Raw genomic sequence first — 24,763 nt, 5'->3', positions numbered from 1 at the left:
AAGGAAAAGAAAAATACTTTATATCAAAAACTTAATCGTGAGTACTTCTAAGTACATTAACTGTAGATGATTTTTATTTCTTCTTTATATTTTTCTGTATTTTCAAAAATTTCTGTAATCAGTTGATTTTTTTAACCTCTATCATTTTAACATTAACAATTTACATTTACACAAAAAAATTAATTAAAACACATTCATGTTTGTTAAGACAACTGAATAGAATAACTTCACAGTCATTTTCTTCACTTTAAGTAGTAATTTTTCTTTCCTGGTGTATTACATCTTAGAGCCCACTAGAATAAATATCATTCATTCAGACTTTGATTCTTTCCCAATAAAAGGTGTGACCAAAAAAAAAAATAATAACAATTTAAGACAAGACGTGGGACTGCAATTTAGAATTCAAGTATAGCAGAATTATAAAATGTAATTAACTCAGCATTATTGAACCAACAAATATAGAACTTTCAACTTGAAGTATGTCGTCTGGACCCCTCACTGAAGGTTTGTTCTTTCAGCATGACATATTATGTCAGCAGTGACGGGCAAGGCCAGTGAACAAAAGCAGAAATCCTGTTGGGATTCCAACCTCAGTTAATCCTAGCTGTTTTAGAAACTACTCTCTTTTAATCACCTTCATTTTCAGTTTCTAGCATTTGCTTACCAACATCTTGATTAGTTTTTATTAACATATCTGACACTAATTATAAGCTGAGTGATGCTGCTAAATCTTTCCTTCCAAAACAATGTTCCATACACAAACATTTGAAAATAAAATCAGAAAGAAATAATCATCCACAATTATTTTTTGCAAGCACTTTTTAAATGAATAACTATAATAATTAACATGTAAAAAGTTATGCTGTTCATTAATTATTTCTTAAATTTGGGATAACAATCAAAATATACAATGATAAATAACCCAGCTATTTTGTTTTTCATTATTTCTTCGGAATAGGCCAAATTTTTTTTAAAGTATATCACCTTTTTTGGTTCAAATATTACTTTCATATAAATATAAAGCTTTGACCTTGTAATTTTCAATGTTTCATTGCAATTTTACCAGCTTTTGGGCTTTGGCAGTATCCTGCTGTTTTTCTTGCAATAAAATGACTTTAAAATAACTTTCTAGCCCACACTTTACTTGGTGAGCACAGAAGACAACGGCTTTAAAAAAATCTGTATTCAATCTATAAAGCATTCTTGAGAATTTCAAGTAACCATTTGACTTCTTTGCATGTAGAGATATGTAGGAACTTATGGACATTTCCCTCCCATTGTTTTCTATCAAATGATCTCAGTTTATTATATGCGATCTTTATGCATGCTAGGTAAGTACAAAAAAAAATCTCAAAGAGAGAAGTTTCAAATAAAGCCATCACACAGGAACTTATTTCAGCTCAAATTTCTATTGGAAATGCTCCCATTTCGTTGATATTTCTTTAAAAGAATCTGTCTCCTCCAACACTTAATGGCATGGTTTCATTTTGCAAATGAAAGACATTTCAGTATGTGGACTGATTTTAAAACAAACATTCCATTTTGCATGATTGAAGACAAATGAGATTAACAAAAAAATAATAATAGATTACAAAATAATACTTTTCCTTTACCTCTTTGGACTAAATATTTGAGTAATATATGCTTTGGTTCAAACACAAGGCACTACATCCAAATTGTTTAAGTGTCTCTTGTACTAGTTATTGGTTCCTACAAGGGTCTATCAATAGGGTAAATTGATGTTCTAATTTATTCCACCCAGAATTCAAATCTTTCCCTATGATAATCATTTTCTGTAAGTCACAAAGAAATGTTAGCAGATGCTGATAAAAGGAGATTAACTGCGTGGAAAGGGTCAGGTGTTCATCTGATGAAAACACTATCTCAATGTAATATAGTAGTCATAGTACACCTTTCAGCTAAATCAGGAGTGGGAAGCTAATGATATGCTTTTGTTGTTGTTGTTGTTGCTGCTGTTGGTGTTGTTGTTGTTGTTGTTGTTGTTGTTATGGAGTCTCACTCTGTCGCCCAGGCTGGAGTGCAGTGACGTGATCTCGGCTCACTGAAACCTCGCATCCCGGGTTCGGGCAATTCTCATGCCTCAGCCTCCCGAGCAGCTGGGACTACAGATGTGCACCACTGCATCTGACTAACTTTTGTATTTTTAGTAGAGACGGGGTTTCACCATGTTGGCCAGGCTGGCCTCAAACTCCTGACCTCAAGTGACCCGCCCGCCTAGGCCTCCCAAAGTGCTGGGATTACAGGCGTGAGCCACCCCACTCAGCCATGATATACTTTCAGTCCCCTCTGGTTCTGACCATTCTGGTTTCATATGCTTATGGGAGTCTATATGGGGTAACAGTGGCTTTCAAGTGTAAAACAAAAAACAAACAATTCATGGCAAGAATTCTATTATGCATTGTGAGCCAACACAAAAAAGCAAATACAGTTTATGAAAAAATACCTATTATTAATATATGCATTACTGATATTTTTTATTCTGTTCTTTTTTGATCTTTTTAATGCTTGTTGAGCTCCATAGACTGGAGTGTAAAGTGCTAACTGTGACCTTGGACACGTTACTTACCTTCCTTGCATCTCAGTTTTTTTCACTCTGAGTTTATAAAATTAAATGAGATAAAATATGTAAAGTTATTGACACATCATAAGTTCTTAATGTAGATTAATTCCCTCCTGTTCACACTACTCTTTGTTACTTATATATAAAGTAAATCCTCATATTATGTTGATCAAAGCCAAATATTAAATGCCAACCATATATATATATATATATATATATATATATGGTTGGTGCAAAAGTAATTGCAGTTTTTGCCACTGGAAGTAACAGCAAAAACCACAATTACTTTTGCACCAACCTATAAATGTATGCACAAACTGTGATAGAGGCTACAGCAGCGACTCCTAGTGTATTATACCTCCCTGTATCCATGACCCTGCATGGTCCTCTTCCTCACAGACTATGAACTTGGCCATGGGACTTACTTTGGCCAAAGAGGTATTAGCCAACATGACACAAACAGAAGTTTAAGAATTGCTCATCCACTGGGTCTTGCCCTCTTGGTGCTGGGAACTCTTTCTTGCTACTTTTGGAAGGCTGCCACCATGTAAACAAACCCGCAAAGCCTACCAGAGACTTGTAGTCCTGCAAACAGCCAGAACCACCAAACGTGAGTAAGGTCATCTTAAAGCATGTCAGAAAACAGCTGTTTGAGATGGGCAAAAGAATATCCAGCTAAGCCCAACCTGAATTGCTGGCCCACAGATCAGCAATCAAATAAAATGGCCACTGTTTTAAGCTTCTAAACGTTGAGGTGGTTTATGATGCAACTCCTTTAACTGCATAGTATTTATTCAACTTTATAACAAGAATTTTAAAATGAGATCTGTTATCTGCTTGAGAAGCTATAGATTAAGGATATCATTGGCCAGGGAAAATGAGGTAGCATACGGAAGGGGTCAAAATACCTTCTCTGGGAAATTTGTATAGTTCAAGTCTTTGATAGCTGAGCTTCTAAACAAAATACATAATATGTGAATACTCTCTGTGTTCTATTTGGCAATATGATGGAAAAAGTAAAAGAAGAGTCATTCTATTCACAGTTTATCTCCCAGGAGAGATTGTGACTGAGCAATTTGGGGTGTGATTTTTCCTGAAAGGGATAAGCACACAAGATAATTTTTAAGAGGAAAAGAAGCTCTTCTCCCAGAATGAGCTAAGCGGAAAATATTACGAAGCCATCTCAATAATTTGTCAAGTATATGTAGGGAAGTAGATTAAATAATTACATAATGTAGAAAAGGTAGAAGGTATTCTTTTTTAATGCATTTAATTAAAAAAAATGGTTAGAAAACAAGAGTATCGGGGTTTCTTAGCAGTAACCATATTTTCCTGTACCTAACATGAAGCCAGAGTGTAGACCGAGTTTGCCTACCAGATATCTCCCTTTTGTGAACATGGATACATTAGAACCTGATGTCATTAGCCACTCAATAGTGCACCCATTTCCCTTACTCAGATTCGCCTCACCCTGGACCCTTCTGATCATTTTGTATTCCTCAGGGAAACTATTTTAGCTGACCCACACATCTGGTTTCTCTGACATTTGTAGTCTCACCTTAAAATAATGAACTCACGTTCCTATTTATATATCAAAATGAAATTTTTTAATTTTTCATTGGCATATTGTAATTCTACATATTTACAGGGTAGAATTTAGTGTTTTGATACATATATATGTTGTATAATGATCAAGTCAGGGTATTTGGTGTATCCATCACCTCATGCATTTATCCTTTCTTTGTGATGAGAACATTCAAAGGCTCTCTTCTAACTATTGTGTAATATACAATACTTACTGTTAACCATCATCACCCTACTGTGCAATAGAATACCACAACTTACTCCTCCTAATTGTAACTCTCTGCTCTTTGACCAACCTCTCCCCATTCTCTCCGCCCCCTCACGTTCCTATCTCTGGTAATCACTGTTCTACTCTCTGCTTCTATGATACCTACATTTTTTTTTCTTTGCAATTCCATATATGAGTGAACATCTCTTGAAAAGGTAATTTTTGTAGTAGAACCCATTTTCTCTTCATTTAGATTTCATTTTGAGGCAATACTTTGCTCTATTGCAAACAGTTGTATCTTTTTTGTAATACTAAAGAATTTTGGACTAGGTAGAGGCATTAGAAGTCAGAAGGTTTAACCAATCACTCAAAGCAGAAATCTTATCTATATTCTGCCTGATAGGCAGTCTATCTAGTAGTTTCTCGAACACTTCTACCAGTAAGGAACGCATTGCTTTACCAACAAACCAGGCACTTTAGTTTTACGTGGCTCTAACAGTTAAAAAGTTATTGCTTATATTAAGCCCCAACTGAAGCTCTATAACTATGCTCCATTCATCCTTCCTCTTTCTGTCCTCCAGCACTATACAGATAAAGTCTACTCCCAATTATACATGACGGCTCTTCAAGTATTTGAAGATAGTGATAATATTCCCCAGGCTAAAACCCAGATTAAACAATTCCTGAAATAAAATTGTCAGAAAAGCCTTTATTCAAGTGGTCTGGCCTCCAAATATAATCAAATGGCCAATGAATCTTCAAGAATATAGACTTGAGATGTGGTGAAAATGTGCTAGACATGGTGTAGGAGATCGTTCAGGGTTGTGGGAAAAGTTATAAAAATTATAGGGAAAGACGCAAACTTTCCTGGAAGGCCGGGAGGTTTTGCAAAGCTTCAGGGAAGAATGAGCTGAAAGCAGCTGTTCTTACCCTGGGGCAAAGGGCGAGGGCAGATAATAAAGGAATGTAAAGAAACCTATCTAGATAACTTTGTTTACTCCTGTCTCCAGAAACCAACTTTTGATCATTCACGCTCAAGACTGCTCTCTACTCAGGGAGTCAACAATGTTTGTTACCCACAGATCGTGTTTGCTCCAAGCTTTCATCATTAAATCTGTACTAAATAAATGTGAGCATCGCTGGCTTGGGGGGCTGCTAACTCTCTTCAGCCCCTAGTGCCAGCAGTCCCCTAGCCTGCTCTTTTACTGGATACCTGTGTCTGAGTACTTCTTTCATCTGTTGCTTGGCCAGAGTCTGCAGGACAGACTTAGCAGGTGGTGCCCCATGTGAGGAATACTGCAACGGATCACAATAGAACCCTCTAAAATGGAAGTGAAGAGACTGCGCAGTCAGTAAGTCAGTAAGTCATTGGTGCCCACTCGGGATTTCCAAGTTTAAGGGAATTATTCAGGCTAGGGTTTCATCATGGGACAACAGTATATAAAGCAACAGTATATGAAAGTATTGAACCAACTGCTTAAAGCTACCACAGCCTCGGTTTCATAGGCTCAATTAAGGAACCTAATGCAAACTGTTGTACCCATAACCTATGGTTCCTAGAAGAAGGTACGCTAGATGTAGAACTCTGGGAACAAGTGGGAAGAAATCTTAAACAACATCATGCACAAAAGCAAAGGGTCCCAGTAACAACTCTAACATTATGGGCTTTAGTTAGGGCTGCTTTGGTCTTGCTCTACACAGAAGAGCCTAAAAAGGGAAGGGAGGAAGAACTATCACCTGCCTTACCACCTCCTCCTTCTCCCTCAGCCAAGCCATTACTGGGCAAAAATAACAAAGAGGAAACAGAGGTTTTGCCTAAGCCCCCTCCTCCAATAAATTGGAAAAAAGACAAGGGATACACTACAGCTGTGGGACTCTATCTTAGGCAAGTGTCATTAGAAGGGGAGCTCTTAGCCTGCCCAGTAATGCAAGATCGACAAGGCAATCAGGTCTATGAACCCATTTCTTTTGACGCTTATAAAGAGATAAGAAAAAGCATTAGAGAAAATGGAGCCACTAGCCCATTTACAAGAGGGTTGATTGAGGTCACTCGGCAGACCTCTTTCTACTAATGGCCACTGTTATTCCTCCCCTACCCCGACACAGCTCTCTCAAAATCCTATTTGGATAGAACGGTAGCCTTTAAAGGAAGAGAAATTACGAGCCCATGAATTAGTTGAGGAACAATTAAAAGCTGGCCATACAGAATCATCAAACAGCCTCTGGAATTGCCCATTTTTGTCATTCCCAAAAGATCTTGCAAATGGAGACTTTTGCATGACTTATGGGCTATCAATGCTAATCTGCAACCTATGGGGCCCCTTCAACAGGCCCTCCCTTCCCCCACAGTGATTCCTCAAGATCAGCCTATAGTCTTTGTTGACTTAAAAGACTGCTTTTATACTATTCCCCTTGCAAAACAGGACAGAGAAAAATTTGCGTTTACAATACCAACTATCAATAATGAAAGGCCAGCTCACCAATTTCATTGGAAAGTACTTCCTCAAGGAATGCTAAACAGTCCTACCATGTGACAGTATCATGTAAATCAGGCTTTGCTCCCCAGTAGAAAAAAATTTCCTAATTGCAAGATTATTCATTTTATAGATGATACTTTACTAGTAGCCCCAATGGAGCCAGAACTTTTAAGTTTATATGCCTCTGTCATAAAGAATACACAGTTAAGAAGTTTAATCATAGGACCTGAGAAAGTACAATTGTCTTCTCCTTGGAAATATCTTGGATACATACTAACTTCCTGGTCAATAAGACCTCAAAAGGTTAAATACAAGCAACTTGCACACCTTAAATGATTATCAAAAATGACTGGGCGATATTAATTGGCTTCGCCCCTCCTTGAACATAACTACTGATAAGTTACAAAACCTGTTTTCTATCCCAAAAGGCAATACAGCTCTAGACTCTCCCAGGCATTTAACTCCTGCAGCAAAAAGGGAAATTAAGGATATAGAGCACACTATTTCTCAGAGGCAACTAGATTGCATAGACCCAAAATATTCAGTCCAATTGTTTGTTTTTCCTACTAAACATTCCCCAACAAGATTAATAGGACAGATGGCCCCAAGGCTACACTTCCTAGAATGAGATTTTTGCTCACATACTGGGACTAAAACACTATCTCCCTATATCCAGCTAGTTAGTAAAGTCATCTATACAGGCTGCAGATGATGCAATCAGTTGCTAGGTTATGACCTTGATGTCATAAGAATTACTTTAAGTAAAAAGCAATTGGAAGCAATATTGCCCCTATCTCTAGATCTTCAGATAACACTCTCTGATTATACAGGCCATATAGAGCATGCCCTTCCTGCTGACAAACTAATTCACTTCTTATCTCGTTCTCCTGTAGTTGTGCCTACAAAAGTAGTTCACTCCCCCATACCTAAAGTTTTAACACCTTTTACTGACAGCTCTGGTAAAAATGGAAAAGTGGCTGTTTGGTGGAGACCGCATAATTCTCTCACTCGTTCTGGACTTACTAACACTCAGAGAGCTGAGGTTAGAGCCTTAATATTGGCCCTGGAGACCTTTTCTGCTCAGCCTATCAATATTATTAGTGACTCTGCTTACTCTGTTTATTTACTGCAGAACCTTGAAACAGCCCTCATTAAGACCACTCTTGAGCCCACCCTGTGTGCACTTTTTCTTTGACTTCAGCAATTGCTAGATCAATGTACACATCCTATTTTTATCACACATATTCAAGCCCACAGCTCACTGCCTGGCCCACTGGCTTATGGTAATAATCAAGCAGACCTGCAAGTTATGACCTCACTGCTTGACCAAGCCACCCAATCGCATCAACTTTTCCACCAAAATTGGAAGAACTTAACTAAACAATTTCAACTTACGTAAAGACTAGCTAAACAAATTATCCTGCAATGCCCAGATTGCCAGCTCACAGGCATGTTCCCTCCTTCAACAGGTGCTAACCCTAGAGGACTAGAACCTAATCAGTTATGGCAAACAGATGTTACACATGTCCCTGAATTCACAAAACTAAAACTACATATGTACATGTATCCACTCATACCTATTCTCACCTAATTAGCACACAGGCTTTTCCTGGAAAGTCCAACAAATATGTTATTAAACATCTTCTCTCAACTTTTGCATTTATGGGGTGGCCCACAAAAATTAAAACTGACAATGGTCCGACTTATGCCAGCTCACAATTTCAACAATTTTGCCACATGTGGAACTTCCAACATTCCACAGGCATCCTGTATAACTCTCAAGGACAGGCCATAGTAGAATGTGTCCACTCCACTCTTAAAAAATGCTCAGAAAACAAAAAAGGGGGAATATGAGTAAAGACCCTGCAACACTACTAGCACAAGCCTTATTTACCCTTAATTTCTTAAATTTAAATAATAAATTTCAATCAGCTATAGAAAAGCACCTTGCTAAAACCTCTCCAGACATAAAACGCACAGTTTTATGCAAAGACATAAACAGTAATGTATGTTGTGGTCCAAACGAATTGCTAACATGGGGAAGAGAATATGCTTGTGTTCACACCCCCTCAGGTCCTCTGTGGATTCCAGCATGACACATCAAACCATATCATGGCATGGCTGGATCCAACCTGGTGTCAGAAATGAAGGAAATGTCCCTGCAGAACCTGCAGCCCTGGACGATGCAGCTTCCTCGGATGATTACAAGCCCCAGACATTACCTAGGAGATGCTGAAGAAGACAACTCAGGAGGCTGAGTGAATCCTGCTCCAGAAACACACCATTCACTCCAGATAATCTGTTCCTTGCTATGCTCTCTGTTGTACACTACAACTCACATAGGGTATTGATCCTTTTTATGCTCTCACTCTGCCTGCAACCTGCACCTGCTACACTCTATTAGGCTCATCTCTTAGATCTGCCTTTCTTCCACCCTGTTACTTGGGCAGTCTCTAATAACATAGCTGCTTAGCTGAAAGGGGTTAACAAAGCCCCAGTTGGGGGTTCCTTAGTAATGGCACACATTGAACTGAGGTGCCAAGTAATACTACATGTCACTCTTTGATTAGAAAAGAATGTTACCGATTACACTCATGTTTGTCTTATGTTATTTACTAATTCTAGGATGCAAAGCCAGAATACGAGTTATAACCATGGCGCCTGACAAACCTGTTGCTACATACATCTATACTCTTCAATCAACAAAACCTGATGCAAAAATCAGAAAAGGGGGAGATATAGGAGATCAGTCAGGGTGGTAGGAAAAGTTATAAAAATTATAAAAATTATAGGGCCTTCTTGGAAGGCCAGGAGGTTTTGCAAAGCTTCAGGGAAGAATGAGCTGAAGGCAGCTGTTCTTACCGTGGCAAAGGGTGAGGGCAGATAATAAGGGAATGTAAGAAATCTATCTAGATAAAGTTGTTTACTCCTGTCTCCAGAAACCAACCTTTGATCATTCATGCTCAGGATGCTCTCTACTCGGGGGTCGACAATGTTTATTACCCACAAATTGTGTTTGCTCCAAGCCTTTGTCATTAAATCTGTACTAAATAAATGTGAGCATTGCTGGCTTAGGGGGGCTGCTAACTCTCTTGGGCCCCTAGTGCCAGCAGTCCCCTATCCCACTCTTTTACTGGATACCTGTGTCTGAGAAATCCTTTCATCTGTTGCTCTGCCACAGTCTGCAGGACAGACTTGGCAACATGGTCTGATACTGTGGTGTACTATTAATTTCCTTATTTTAGAAAACAATGCTACCTATGACTCATTAGCTCCTTTAACAGTCATGTCACACTGGTGATTCCCATTTAGCCTCCAGTCGACTAGAAGTGTAAGTGCTTTACTAAAAACAAACTTCTCTATATTTGGGGGAGATATTTAATACAAGTGTAGAATTTAAAGTTGTCTCTCATTTCAGTCCTGGTACTTTCAAGCCATCACACCATCCCATGGATACTTTTTGTAATTCTGATTCCTTTAGCTACTTCTCTCACCATCATCCCAAAGACTGATAGGCTGAGGAATCTGGCAGATCCAGAGCCCAGTGACACGCCGCTAGATACTATGGAGGGTCATCCAGCTATCAGTCTTTTCAGTGTATGTTTTTCCATGTCATCCTAAAGCCATAATGCTTTCTGCTTTTTAGTCCAGCATAATGAATTGCATCACAAAGCCACTGGGTTTCCAGCACAGATCACCTTTGTTTAATGGATAAAAGCAATGTACCCTGAGAGTCTGCTAATGCTTGGTGAATAAGTTTATTTTAAACAGAAGAGAATGTATTTTTCAGATATTCTATGACTTAATCACCACACTAATCCTATAAAGTAGATACGATATTATCATTTTTACTTCATACCTAGGAAAACTCCACGTAGCTAACACTGCCAGTTCTCTGGAGAGAGAAAGCCTGCATTTGAATTCTGAGTCTGCCTGACATGGTATCGGCTACATGACTCTCAGCAAACTACTTAACCTCTGTTAGTGGTCTGTCTCTCCTCCTAAACTGTCATGAGCATTAAATAAAATCACCTTTGTTTTATCCATTAAACAAAGGTGATCTTCGCTGGAAACCCAGTGGCTTTGTGATACAATTCATTATGCTTGACTAAAAAGCAGAAAGCATCAATCACGTAATACAGTACCTGGAAAAGAGTTAGGTCTTGATAACTATTATCTATAATTATTATACCTGGGACGAGAGAGTTTGAGAGGTGGCAGCAGCAGGATTTGAAGCAGAGTTTGTCTGACTCCAAAACCACTACAAATATATAGAGTCAAGGGCTCACAGAACTAATTTCATTTTTCCTCTAGCGAATACAATTTGTCTTCCTGACCATACCCTTTGATATAATAATATGAGGTGTTGAGACTAATAAGAGGAACAATGCAACCAAAGATATCTTCCAGTGAGAGATTTTATAGTGACAACTTAAAGACAAAAACCAGGTTAAGAACTAGGTCATGGAAAAGATGAGTTACAAGGCAGACAAGTGGTAGCTCATGGCAGGATATTTGTGAGACAATGACAAATTCATTTTTTGTCAAATATTGAGGGCAAAGGCTGAATGGCATTTTGATTGTGATACGTTAAATGCATTGTCCTGGTTCTTAACACCTTCCTGACCTTCCTGGGCTTCAGACAGCTCCCTACATTTTCATAGGTAGGGATGTTAATTATAACATCATGGAAACTAACACTAAGGAAACTAAGTTATTCATTAGCATTACACATTATTAACAGATAGGTCAATATTATTAAGAATATAAATATAGAAGACATAATTACTTTATAATTTTTAGTAAAAAAATCTATTTCCATGTTGTAGCAAAGTTGAGGAAATTATATTAAATACATGATAACTGGAAAAAAAGACATCAAAAATGTACATCTGGAACAAGGTAAGTTGAGATACAAAGACAGATCATAAATATCGCCTATCATAGTTATTAGACAAGAGGATAAAGAGAAATTAAAACAGAAATTCCAAGGCGCAGTCTTCTCAATATCAGGTGTTAACCAATCTAAAGTTTATTTAATCAATCATTCAGCACTTTCTTAAAACATGTGAAAGAAACAAGAACTCAGAAATAGAACAAGTCCTTTACAAAACACACTTTCTAAAGGATAATTCCCAGCTATATATCCGTTAATTTTAAATACATAATATTAATATTCTCCTATAAAATTTATTTTCTGAATAAAGTCAGATTTCAAAATGCTAAAGTTTACTTAAAAGCCTTTAATACTGGGATTCAACTAGAAAAGTACAATTAAGAGTTTCTCTAGACACTTCAGTCCCCAAGAAAAAACAGTAACGTGCCACCACTCTGTGTCAAGTGAAGAAATAGGTAGTGAAACAAATAAATCTTTCCAGAACCTGACAAAGGCAGGAAACTGTTCTCTTCCAACTGTGGCTTAAAGTCAAATCACTGAAGGATATAGAAAGTTACTTGATTCAATTTAATCAAGCCCTTTTTCTATCGTCTGATGACTAGAAAAGTTCTGTAGAAAGAGCCAAGTAAATTCTGGTATAATCCAAAAGATTTCTTGTTTAACATAATCTAAACTGACAAAAAAAGATACAAAATAGTATTTTTTGCTTCTAAAAAGTCTCACTACCCAAGCAAACATTTCTACTTAAACAATTTTAAAGTCACTATAATGTGGCATATGAAAATGGGTTATGATCCTGATTTAGGAATAGTCAAAGAAGTTCACATGTGGCTTCCTTGATAGTAGACTTCTAAATAAGTGTCCCAGAAAGAATTATAACATCTGGGAAAGCAGTCCAAAGCCAAGAACCCCAAATTGCTGTAGCAGCTTTGAATATCAGGCTCTTGCAGCAGTAAGTACATGATAATCTGAAATTACATGCCATTGCAAAGAGCTGCTGGTCTTGTCTCACACTTTCAACCAAACGCAATGACAGTTTCAAAAACTGCTTATCACCCCCTTTGAAAATTCCTTGTACACTCTCAGTTAAGTCATAACCTAATTAAGGCTTCTTGGTTTCACCTGTGAGGTTACTTTTTGTAAAGTTCAAAAGCTGAAAATCTTAACTGCTTGGTGTGGCTAAAGTCAAGTAACAAGGGATTTAAAAGGATTTTCTTAAAGAGTGCTCAGCTTAATTAAAAGTGGATATCCAAGTTACAAGTATATTTAAAAGGCCTTTACATTTTTCTCTTCTTGGATCTTATTTTTATGGAAATTTTTTTTTCTTTCTCAGTCGACTGAATTATTTTTCTCCATTTTTTGTCTTGCCACTCTTAAAGCACACATGACAGGCCTTAAGATAAATTCTGGTAGCCTGGGACTCCTTGGGAAAAACAAAAGAGGTGTCACTGACCCTGTTTTGGGAAAAAACCTGTTTTCAGAAAAAACCTGTTTTCCTCATGAAACCCTAGGAATTAAAAGCAGAGAGTTCCCTCTCAAAATCATAGGCTCTGTTCTGTTTTATACTGTGTTATCTAAGTTTTTAGTTTTGGGGGTATCAAATTCCTTCATTGTGGGGAAAAGAAAGAGAGATAAGATTGTTACCGTGTCTGTGTAGAAAGAAGTAGACATAGGAGACTCCATTTTGTTCTGTACTAAGAAAAATTCTTCTGCCTTGAGATGCTGTTAATCTATAACCTCACCCCCAACCCCATGCTCTCTGAAACATGTGCCCTGTCAAATTCAGGGTTAAATGGATTAAGGGCTGTGCAAGATGTGCTTTGTTAAACAGACACTTGAAGGCAGCATGCTCATCACCACACCCTAATCTCAAGTACCCAGGGACACAAACACTGTGGAAGGCCGCAGGGACCTCTGCCTAGGAAAGCCAGGTATTGTCCAAGGTTTCTCCCCCTGTGATAGTCTGAAATATGGCCTCGTGGGAAGGGAAAGACCTGACCATCCCCCAGCCCGACACCCATAAAGGGTCTGTGCTGAGGAGGATTAGTATAAGAGGAAGGAATGCCTCTTTGCAGTTGAGACAAGAGGAAGGCATCTGTCTCCTGCCCGTCCCTGGGCAATGGAATGTCTCGGTATAAAACCCGATTGTATGTTCCAACTACTGAGATAGGGGAAAACCGCATTAGGGCTGGAGGTGGGGCATGCAGGCAGCAGTACTGCTCTGTAAGGCATTGAGATGTTTATGTGTATGCATATCTAAAGCACAGCACTTGATTCTTTACCTTGTCTACGATGCAGAGACCTTTGTTCACGTTTATCTGCTCAACTTCTCTCCACTATTATCCTATGACCCTGACACATCCCCCTCTCCGAGAAACACCCAAGAATGATCAATAAATACTAACGGAACTCAGAGGCTGGCGGGATCCTCCATATGCTGAACGCTGGTCCCCTGGGCCCCCTTATTTCTTTCTCTATACTTTGTCTCTGTGTCTTTTTCTTTTCCAAGTCTCTGGTTCCACCTAACGAGAAACACCCACAGGTGTGGAGGGGCAACCTACCCCTTCACTTCATATTATGAGAGAGCTTTGATATGTAACAACTAGGTAGGAAATATACTTTAAAAGATAGCTAATAGGGAGGGATACTTAACTCTTTGCACATTTGAATCACAGAAGCATGCTCTTGGTCACGTGAAAGATATGCAAATGAGAGGTGAAGCCAGCTGGACTTCCTGGGTCCAGAGGGGACTTGGAGAACTTTTCTGTCTTACAAGAGGTTTGTAAAATGTACCAATCAGTGCTCTGTAGCTAGCTAGAGGTTTGTAAAATGCACCAATCTGTGCTCTGTAAAAACACAGCCATCAGCACTCTGTAGCTAGCTAGAGGTTTGTAAAATGGACCAATCAGCACTCTGTAAAATGGACCAATCAGCAGGATGTGGGTGGGGACAAATAAGGGAATAAAAGCTGGCCACCCCAGCCAGCAGCAGCAACCCACTTGCATCCCCTTCCATGCTGTGGAAGCTTTGTTCTTTCACTCTTAAGAATAAATCCTGATGCTGCTCACTCTTTGGGTCCATGCCACCTTTAAGAGCTGTAACACTCACAGCGAAGGTCCACGGCTTCATTCTTGAAGTCAGCAAGACCAAGAACCCACCAGAAGGAACCAACTCTGGACACAGAAACATCCCCACACCCCCACTGAGAGATGAGACTCCCATGGGGGATGGGCTGATTACAAAATAGGTTGATTGGCTTTGGGTTGCCTTGCAATGAAATGCATGGTATGTGCTGTCTTCTCCCATAGTATCTCCTTCCTGTTGGGGATCCAAGAGCCAGTATAAAATGGCACCCTTAATTTTGGGGATTTGTCTTTGCCTTCAGCTGTGCCTATTAGGCCCTAAAAATGCATGCTATCCTGGCCATGTTCCTTCAAGGGCTCCACCCTGAAGCCAATAATCCAATTAAGAATTGGCAAATAAAAAACTTGATTCCACTTATATGAGGTATCTAAAATATTCAAACACATAAAAACAGGGAGTGCAGTAGTGGTTGCCAGGGGCTGGAGGGATGGGGAACTGAGAAGTTACTAATCAATGAGTATAAAGTTTTTGTTATTCAAGATGATTAGGTTCTAGACATCTGCTGTGCAACATTGTGCCTACAGTTAACACTAATGCAAAGTATATTTTAGAATTTGTTAAGAGGATAGATCTCAGGTTAAGTATTCTTGCCACATAAAAAATAATTTTCATCTAGGGTACTAGAGGTGGGAGGGACATGGTGTGCTAAACGTTATGATGTGAGTGACACATGGTTCCATGTGAATACACAGAAGAAACATTTTACCTGACCTTAAGGCGTTAGGAAAGTTTTCCCAGAGGAAGTGATGTCTAAGCAGAGACCTGAATAAGTATGAGCTTGCCAGGGTATAGGCAGTGAAGGCATGGAGGGCAGGGGCTGAAGGGGTTTATATCAAGACCTAGAGGTATGAAAAAGAAAGTCTTCTTCATAGAACTAAAAAAAGTTCACTTTGGATGGAACTTAGCCTTTGGACAAAAATAACAAAAGAGCAGAATAATGAGATAAGCTGGGGCCGTTACTTAAGAGTAGTAAAAGTCATGGGAAGGACTTGGACTTAATTTTGAAGACAATGATAAGTTGTACAGTGAAGAGTTGGAAGCAAGGATATAAATGTTTTAGATGAATTACCACCACATGAACATACTGAACTAGGAAGGGCAACTGTTGCAGCAATCCAAGAAAGAATTAATAAGGGGAGCAGCCGTAAGGTAGGACTAATTGAATGGATTTGAGAGATACTTAGCAGGTAGAATCAATAAGCCTTTGTGATTTACTACATGCATGAGGTAAGGGAGAAGAAAAAAAAGAATGAACAACACATCTACATCTGGCCTTAGCTACTGGGTACATAACTGTGCTATTTGTTGATACGGAACAGAGAGAGTGGCAAGGGTTGGGTGAGAGAAGTGAAGAGTTCAATTTTAGACTATCCAGGTTGAATACTGTTGACATATTCAAATGGCTGTCTCTAGTAGCTAGAATGATATTCAGCTGAAAAAAAAATCAAGGATAGACATACATATTTTAGAATCTCCTGCATAAAGACTATCAATCAAGCTAGAAAGGTAGGTCCATACAAGTAGCCTAACTAGAGTAAGAAAACATGATTAAAACCCTGAGTGATGAGAGCCCAAAGAAAACTGAAAAGCAATACAGTAGTCCCCTCTTGTCCACCAGTGGACGCCCGAAACCACAGATAATACTGAACCCTATATATACTGTTTTTTCCTATATATACATACCTATGATAAAGTTTAATTTCTAAATTAGGCAAAGGAAGAACTTAACAACAATATTTTATAATAAAGTAATGCAGGCCGGGTGCAGTGGCTCATGCCTGTAATCCCAGCACTTTGAGAGGCCGAGGCAGGCGGATCACGAGGTCAGGAGATTGAGACCATCCTGGCTAACACGGTGAAACCCTGTCTCTACTAAAAATATAAAATATTAGCTGGGTGTGGTGGCAGGCGCCTGCAGTCCCAGCTACTCAGGAGGCTGCAGCAGGAGAATGGCGTGAACCCAGGAGGCGGAGCTTGCAGTGAGCCAAGATGGAGCCACTGCACTCCAGCCTGGGTAACAGAGCGAGACTCCATCTCAGAAAAAATAAATAAATAATAAAAATAAATAAAGTACAACAATTATAACAACAGGCCACCATCATTACTCTTGCACGCTGAGGTCATTATGAAGTAAAATAAGGGTTCATTGAACACAAGCACTGTTGTACATTGACAGTCAATCTGATAACCAAGACGGTGGTAACCAAGACCTGCCTCCTGCATATCCAATGTGGATATGCTGAACAAAGGGATGATTCACATCCCAGGCAAGATGGCACAAGAGTTCATCAAGCTACCAAGAATGACTCACAACTTCAAACTTATGAATTCTTCATTTATGGAAATTTCCATTTAATATTCTCAGATCATGGTTGGCCACAGGTAACTGAAACTGCAAAGAAAAACTGGGGATAAGGAGATACTGCTATACCTAGAGGAGGGATTAAAGAGAGGAGGAGAGTGAATGGTGTTAGGAACCAAGGAAATACAGTATTTCCAGGAGGCAGGAATGGTGATAAATGTCGAGGGATGGAGAGAGAAAAAGGTTAAGTAGAATAATGACTGGGAAGCATCCACTGGATGATTTGACAGAGTCCCTAGGTGACCATATGGATTTTAGAAACACCCAAGATGATGGCAAGACTTCACGCAAAGACCAAGACTGTGAGACAGCCACAGAAACTTTTTAGTGAGAGAGAAGGAATATTCAGCAAGTTGCCAGATGACAGAATGGAAGAAGTACAAGGTGAATGCCAGAAGCCTCCATGGGTTTTCATACGAGGATGGAAATATAATTTTAAGTTATTATTATTATTTTTTTTTTGAGACAGAGTCTCACTCTGTCGCCCAGGCTGGAGTGCAGTGGTGCGATCTCGGCTCACTGTAACCTCGGCCTCCCAGGTTCAAGCCATTCTCTGCCTTAGCTTTCCAAGTAGCTGGCATTACAGGCGCCTGCCCCCATGCCTGGCTATTTTTTTATTTTTTATTTTTTTAGTAGAGACAGGGTTTCACCATCTTGGCCAGTCTGGTCTTGAACTCCTGACCTCATGATCCACCCACCTCGGCCTCCCAAAGTGCTGGGATTACAGGCATGAGCCACCGTGCCCGGCCAATTTTAAATTAATTTTTAAACGGTTGATAAATCTGTACTGTACACTAACAGATATCTATCACAAACAATATTTTGCTTCTATCTTTTCTTGACAGCAATTAAAGTGCATTTTCTACTTCATTCTGTAAAGTAAAAATATATTTCTATGGCTCTGTTGTGCTTTCTTTGATTAGTGATACTGTGACATTACCAGCCGAAACAGTTTTATTATATCTTTTTATATTTCCGCTTACAATATAATTCTTACTTACCAATGTAAAATTCAAACTCATTTCCTACTAACAAGACATGCACATAAATCCGTGTGTCACACAAAGCTCATAAGGAAGTGTTAAGTGATTTTAGTAAGAATTATTTCCCCATGTGCAGGCTGCAGTAAAAGCTGCCAATTCTGGAAACAGTTTTAAATACAGGTACTTTCTCATAAGTAACTGAAACAGCATTACACCATTATTCCTAAATTAATGTGGTATATGGCACCTATAATCTGATGACTCTAATAATTTGTATTGTGCTAAAGAGATATATTTTTTAAAATTCTGCAAAGGGTTTTAGCTACCCCTATAGCAGAATAGGATGAGAAGTAGCCTGGATTTAATCTTCCTTCAGCAGCTTTTTCAAGCTGAATATTTACCTTTTTAGAACAAATAAAAGGTAAGTTATAGACAACAAATCACAGAACTATATAGCTGGAAAAAAGGTGTTACCTGTCAATTATTTTTTCCTTTGTCAGAAGTAGAACTTAAACCATTCCCAAAGACAACCATCCGTCTGCAGAAGAAATTTGGTGAACTCCTTTGTCATAACACTTGATATTGTTGAAAAAGTCAAATATGCAAGATATTCTCCTTGGAGGCTAGTAAGTTCCACTTGGGTGCCACATGCTACAATTAGGCTAGTCCTTAAAACTGCAAATAAAGACCATACTGACAGACTTGAAAAGAAACAGCCGGCTAAAATTCATTGTTCTGTTTACGGTAAGGATGTTGTTAAGAATGTCACTGAAGGTGTTCTCTACATTTTAGAGAATCCTCTTTATGAAAACTCGCAGGAAAAATTTGCATTCAGTAAGAAAGATCAATAGTGCTTCTCCCAAATATATGCTGTATAATATCATATGTGGTCTGTATGCCTGAGCTTGAGTCTTCTGTTTATTATTTGCTAATATTCCGTGGAACCGTTTTAAAGTCCCCCTACCACAAACATAAAGAAAATATCCAGAAAAACACAGGGCAAAAAATAAAATCAGCACAGAGAATGCAGGAGAGCATAGGAAAAACTCTTATCCTTCACACATAAGGATTTTGTAGCCATTCTCTGTATGTGTGCGTGTCCACACGCACACGCATGTTTCTGTGTATTTTCATCATTCAGAACACACTATTTTATTTTATATGCAGTGCATTAGTTATCCACCTATAGAGAATAAATTATCACCAAATGTATCAGTTTAAAACAGAAAGCATTCATTATCTCAGTTTCTGTGGGTCAGGAATCAGAACACAATTTAGCTGGATCCTCTGGCTGAGGATCTCTCACAAGGCTATAATCACCACATCGGCTGAGGCTATAATCATCTCATGGCTTGATCTGGGAAGGAACTGCTTCCACTCCCTCATGAGGTTGTTGGCAGGCCTCAGGTCCTTCCTGGCTATTATCTGGAGATAGTTGCTTGCCACATAAGCCTCTCCATAGGACAACATACTGATAATGTGGCAGCTTGCTTCCCCCAGAGTGAGGGCTCCCAGAGAGAGGGCAAGAAAGAGCGTGTAAGACAGAAGCCACCCTAACCTCAGAAGTAACATGTGGCTGGGTGCAGTGGCTCATGCCTGTAATTCCAGCACTTTAGGAATCCAAGTGAGAGGGATCACTCGAGTCCAGGAGTTCAAGACCAGCCTGGGAAACATGTGAAACCCATTTCTACAAAAAATACAAAAAATTAGCTGGGCATGGTGGCACATGCCTGTAATCCCAGCTACCCAGGAGGCTGAGGTGAGAAGATCATTTGAGCAGGAGGTCAAGGCTGCAGTGAGCTGTGACTGTACCACTGCACTCCAGCCTGGGTGACAAAATGACACCTCACTCAAAAAAAAAAAAAAAAAAGAAGAAGAAGAAGTAACATGGCAACATGGCATTACTTTTATCAAATTCTATTCATTAAAAACAGAATCCACTGGGTTCAACCTATACTTAAGGGGAAAAGAATAAAGGATTGGGCTTCATACCAGGAAGTGGGATCACCGAGACCATCTCAGAGGCTGCCCACTACACAGTTATAGTCATTTCTCACATTCCAGGGACTCTTCTTTAGTCCCGTTGAAATCTGAGGCAGGACATGACAGATTTGCCTTCAGAAAAGTGGAGCTCATTTTAATTTTCTTAAATTATTGTCATGGGCATAGAAAATCCCATCAAATTAGTGAGTTAGTCCTTAACTTAGACAATTCTTTTGTCAATCACTAAGACCATTTCTGAGGCTTCACTATGAATATGGATTTCTATGACTTTATTTTTTGCCTAGTAACTCATTCTTACATAGTCAGCCTGATACAAGTTATTCCTGGAAAAGAGCTTTTATCTTAAAATAATTTCATGTTCTCTGTTATTAATAGAACTGAACTTGGCTGTAAATTAGTTACAAGTGAGTATGAAAACTCAGTGTGCATCAAGGCCAAGATTTCCCCTTAGAGTATCCCAAGGTAATTCTCCTTCCCTCCTTATCTCTCTGTTCTCTCCTACTGGCTTTAGGTATGGTCACTATATTTTTAAGTTAGCCATGGACATCATAATCTATGTCTTTTCTTCTGTGTTATTATTAACAGTACTTTCTTTCACTTTCAAAGGTGTCCTCATTTGAATAACAAATTAAAAACCATTCTATTTTTAGGTAATGTTGTGTATTATTTTAATTTATTTATGTTATAGTTTTATTAGGTTTTGTTTCAGGAATTTTAAAGAATGGAACAGAGGAAGCACCTCTTATCCTCTTCTTTTTCTAGCGGGAAAGGTTTAGATAAAGAGAAAACAGATATTGAAAGAGTGAAGTACTCAGCTATTCACAAGAGCAAAGACATGCAATCAACCTAGGTGCCTATCAGTGGTGGATTAGATAAGAAAATGTGGTACACATACACCATGGAATACTACACAGCCATAAAAAAGAATGAGATCATGTCCTTTGCAGCAACATGGGTGCAGCTGGAGGCCATTCTCCTAAACGAATTAACAAAGGAACAGAAACCCAAATACCACATGTCCTCACTTTTAAGTGGGAGCTAAACATTGAGTATACATGGACATAAAGGTGGCAACAGTAGACATTAGGGACTACTAGCGGGTGGAGAGATGGAGTGGGTCTAGGGTTGAAAAACTAACTATTGGGTACTACGCTCACTACCTGGGTGACAGGATCAATCGTACCCGAAACCTCAGTGTCATGCAATATGCCCATGTAACAAACCTGCACATGTACCCCCTGAATCTAAAATAAAAGTCAAAATTACAAAAAGAAAAAACAGTGAAGTGCTCATTGCTTACTCTTCCTAATCTCAGTCCAAGCAGTGGTGTACATTTGACATATATTTAATGAGAGCCAAAAAAGGCTCAGACCATTAAGCAGAATTCGAACAGAAACATTTGGCAAGGATACGATATACCTAAGGACAATATCAAATAGAAAGTAAACAACATTTACAGAAAAATATGAGCAAGACTGTTTTGACTCCCTCTTGAACCTTTTGGGCAGATGAGAACTTTCTGGGTAACTCTAAGAGAGACAGAGTAATCCACACACAAGTGGCTGTAATCCAAGCCAATTTGCACAGGTTACAATTTTCCAGTCTAGTGCTTCCTCTGGGCCGTGATGGAAGACCACATAGAGATATACAACCATGTGACTTACTATCTACCCTGACTTCAACCAAGATCAGGAGAAATGCATGCGATGTGTGGGGCTCTGCTCAGAAAATTTCAAGATAAGGCTCAACTTAATTCTTTTTCTTATTTTCTTTTTAACTCAAATTCGTCCCTTCATGACCTCATCCTTTGCCTTCAGCAAACTCCTAACTTACCCAGAAGTAGGAGCTGACTTGAACGCATATGTCTCTACTGCCAATTATTACCTCACTCACGCTGTAACATTACTAGCATAGAAAGGGAGCCCTGTTACTAGGGCAACCAGGACGAGTGCAAAAGTTCAGCCATAGTTGGAGCCTCTATTTTAAATGATCAAATTCCAACTGTGTTCTTGACTCATTTTAAATTTGTAGACATAAGAAGGTATAACATTTCATAATTCCTCTGACTTATTATACATGTTTTATCCATATCTCCATAAGGTCCTGTTGACCTGTTCCTTTTCTTCGAAATTCAAAAACTAATTTATTTCTATTAACTAAGGATGACATTCGAAGTATTTAGAACCAAAATGGCATAAGAAGTACCAATCAGAATGAATGTAGTGACCATATCAGAATGTATACAGTACTAATGATAGATAAGAACACTCATTTTAAATTTGTAGGCATAAGAAGGTATAACATTTTATAATTCCTCTGACTTATTATACATGTTTTATCCACATCGCCATAAGGTCCTGTTGACCTGTTCCTTTTCTTCGAAATTCAATAACTTAACTAATTTATTTCTATTAACTAAGGATGACATTCGAAGTATTTAGAACCAAAATGGCATAAGAAGTACCAATCAGAATGAATGTAGTGACCATATCAGAATGTATACAGTACTAATTATAGATAAGAACTCAACCAGAGCATAGTAGCCACCAGTCAGTCCAGTGTCTAACTAATCCTGACATCTTACCTTCCTCATGAAATAGATTTCTCTTCTGTTCAATTATTGCACACTTATCCTGACTGGCCAACTGGTATCACTATGTACAATTGGAAAAAGAACTAGATTTTGACGTGAAATGCATCCACGCCTTTTATGTCAAGCCATAGATGGGATGATTTTTAAAATATTCTATATATTTCCTTCATAGGAAGAAAGACATTGTGTGTTAGAAGGTGGAGAAGAATTTTAGGAAAGAGAAGTAGGAGATCAGTAAGTATATAATCCCTTTCTAGTTGAGAGGTAGGAGTGGTCTCACGTGGTAGTCTGTAGAGTTGCTCCTGAAAATGCTTCTGGTTCTCCCCCTCCCAGGCCCATGCATTTACCATGCCCTTGTGCTTGAGTGGGGCCAAATAATTAGTTCTTATCAGAGTGTGAGCAGAAGTGATTTATGTCACTTCCAGGCAGAATGTTCAATTACTGACCGCTCTGAGACCTCCCTGAGAGCTACTAGCAACCTTCCACATTTCAACCGCTACTTCAGCCTTGATCCCAGAGGGAGAGCAACAAGCAGCAGAGTCCTCCAGCTGACTCACAATGAAAATGTAGCGAGAGCAAGAAATAAACTTTGTTGTTTCAGACCACTGAGATGTTGGATTTGTTTGTTACTGAGGCACAATCTAACCTATCCTGATTGATACATATTAGTTTTAAAGGCTTATCATTGAGGTCTCCTGTTTACTCTCCTAATTCTGAGATACTTAGTTCAATGGCTGGGAGTCTGTAAACTCGCTCACATTGTACACAAAATTTGGGAGGCTGGAGGAAGTGGGTCCATGGAGTTCATTAAATTCTCCAAAACTCCTGACTAGCTCCACCTTATTGCTAATTGCTAAGTAATCCATGAGTTTAGACTATTACCACAAATGACAATCTTAATGACTTGGATCTCCAATCATGCCAACCTTGACTTGCATCTTCTAGTCCTAAATTCTTACCTTGCCTTTGTAAGCCATCATCACTCATTGTGTAACTACGACAAAATGTGTCAATGACCTACTTCTTGAACCAACTCTGTTTGATGTCAGGGAAATCTGTCTTTAAACTACAACTAGAGCTGAAATTTCCTAGCTCATCTCTTTTCTGCTGAGCCCTGTATTAACTTGACAGCATCCCAACAGAAATAGCACATCTGTTGCTCCTTTAAGATCCATTCTATGAAATGTTGTTGACGTCTCAGTTTTATGAACTATATCTCCACACACTTAAGATGCCTCTGTAGGGTTCAAAATGTATCTCTTTGCTACTCATAACTTTTTATCATCAGTGATTTATTTTGGATACTTAGCTGCAGGTTCGTACATCAAATTCTCTAATAAAAGTAAAATGCTTTAATAACTAATTTTATTACCTAATAATGGATATTACACATATACATAGAGATATATAGTGTATACTAGAATACATTAAGTAATATATTTAAAATATAATTTATAATATATTTAAAATAACAGAATATGCATATGTAGATGTATTAACCAAATTTAAGCAATCAAATATTGAGGCAACATTGAAATCTGAGGCAATACTGAAGCAATAAAAACTAATTGTTTTTTGCTAAAAGAATATAAGCATCTTATATGTGATATATATTATTTCCTATTACTACATAGGATGCTGAATAATGTATGCTTTGCAATATGCCTAGGAACTATCCTCCTAATTTTTTTTTTTTTTAGATGGAGTCTCAGAGTCTTGCTCTGTCACACAGGCTGGAGTGCAGTGGCGCAATCTCGGCTCACTGCAAGCTCTGCCTCCCGGGTTCCCACCATTCTCCTGCCTCAGCCTCCCGAGTAGCTGGGACTACAGGCGCCCGCCACCATGCCTGGCTAGTTTTTTTTGTTTTCATATTTTTAGTAGAGACAGGGTTTCTCCATGTTAGCCAGGATGGTCTCTATCTCCTGACCTC

General features: G+C 38.7%; 1 protein-coding gene and 1 long non-coding RNA gene across 9 annotated transcripts in view; one reads left to right on the top strand and one right to left on the bottom strand.

Annotated features, from left to right (window-relative positions):
- TMEM117 (transmembrane protein 117) overlaps window positions 1-24,763 on the bottom strand; it is a 610,505-nt gene that overhangs the window by 415,402 nt on the left and 170,340 nt on the right. The gene's annotated exons all lie outside the window — the stretch shown is intronic.
- On the top strand, window positions 20,953-23,470 carry LOC129466358 (uncharacterized). Its single transcript, XR_008652133.2, has 3 exons — window positions 20,953-22,281; window positions 23,006-23,067; window positions 23,339-23,470. It is a non-coding gene; the product is annotated as an uncharacterized lncRNA (long non-coding RNA).

The sequence above is a fragment of the Symphalangus syndactylus genome, chromosome 17 (genome assembly GCF_028878055.3).
Source record: "Symphalangus syndactylus isolate Jambi chromosome 17, NHGRI_mSymSyn1-v2.1_pri, whole genome shotgun sequence".
Taxonomy (NCBI): domain Eukaryota; kingdom Metazoa; phylum Chordata; class Mammalia; order Primates; family Hylobatidae; genus Symphalangus; species Symphalangus syndactylus.
This window is presented reverse-complemented; position numbering and strand designations above follow the sequence as displayed.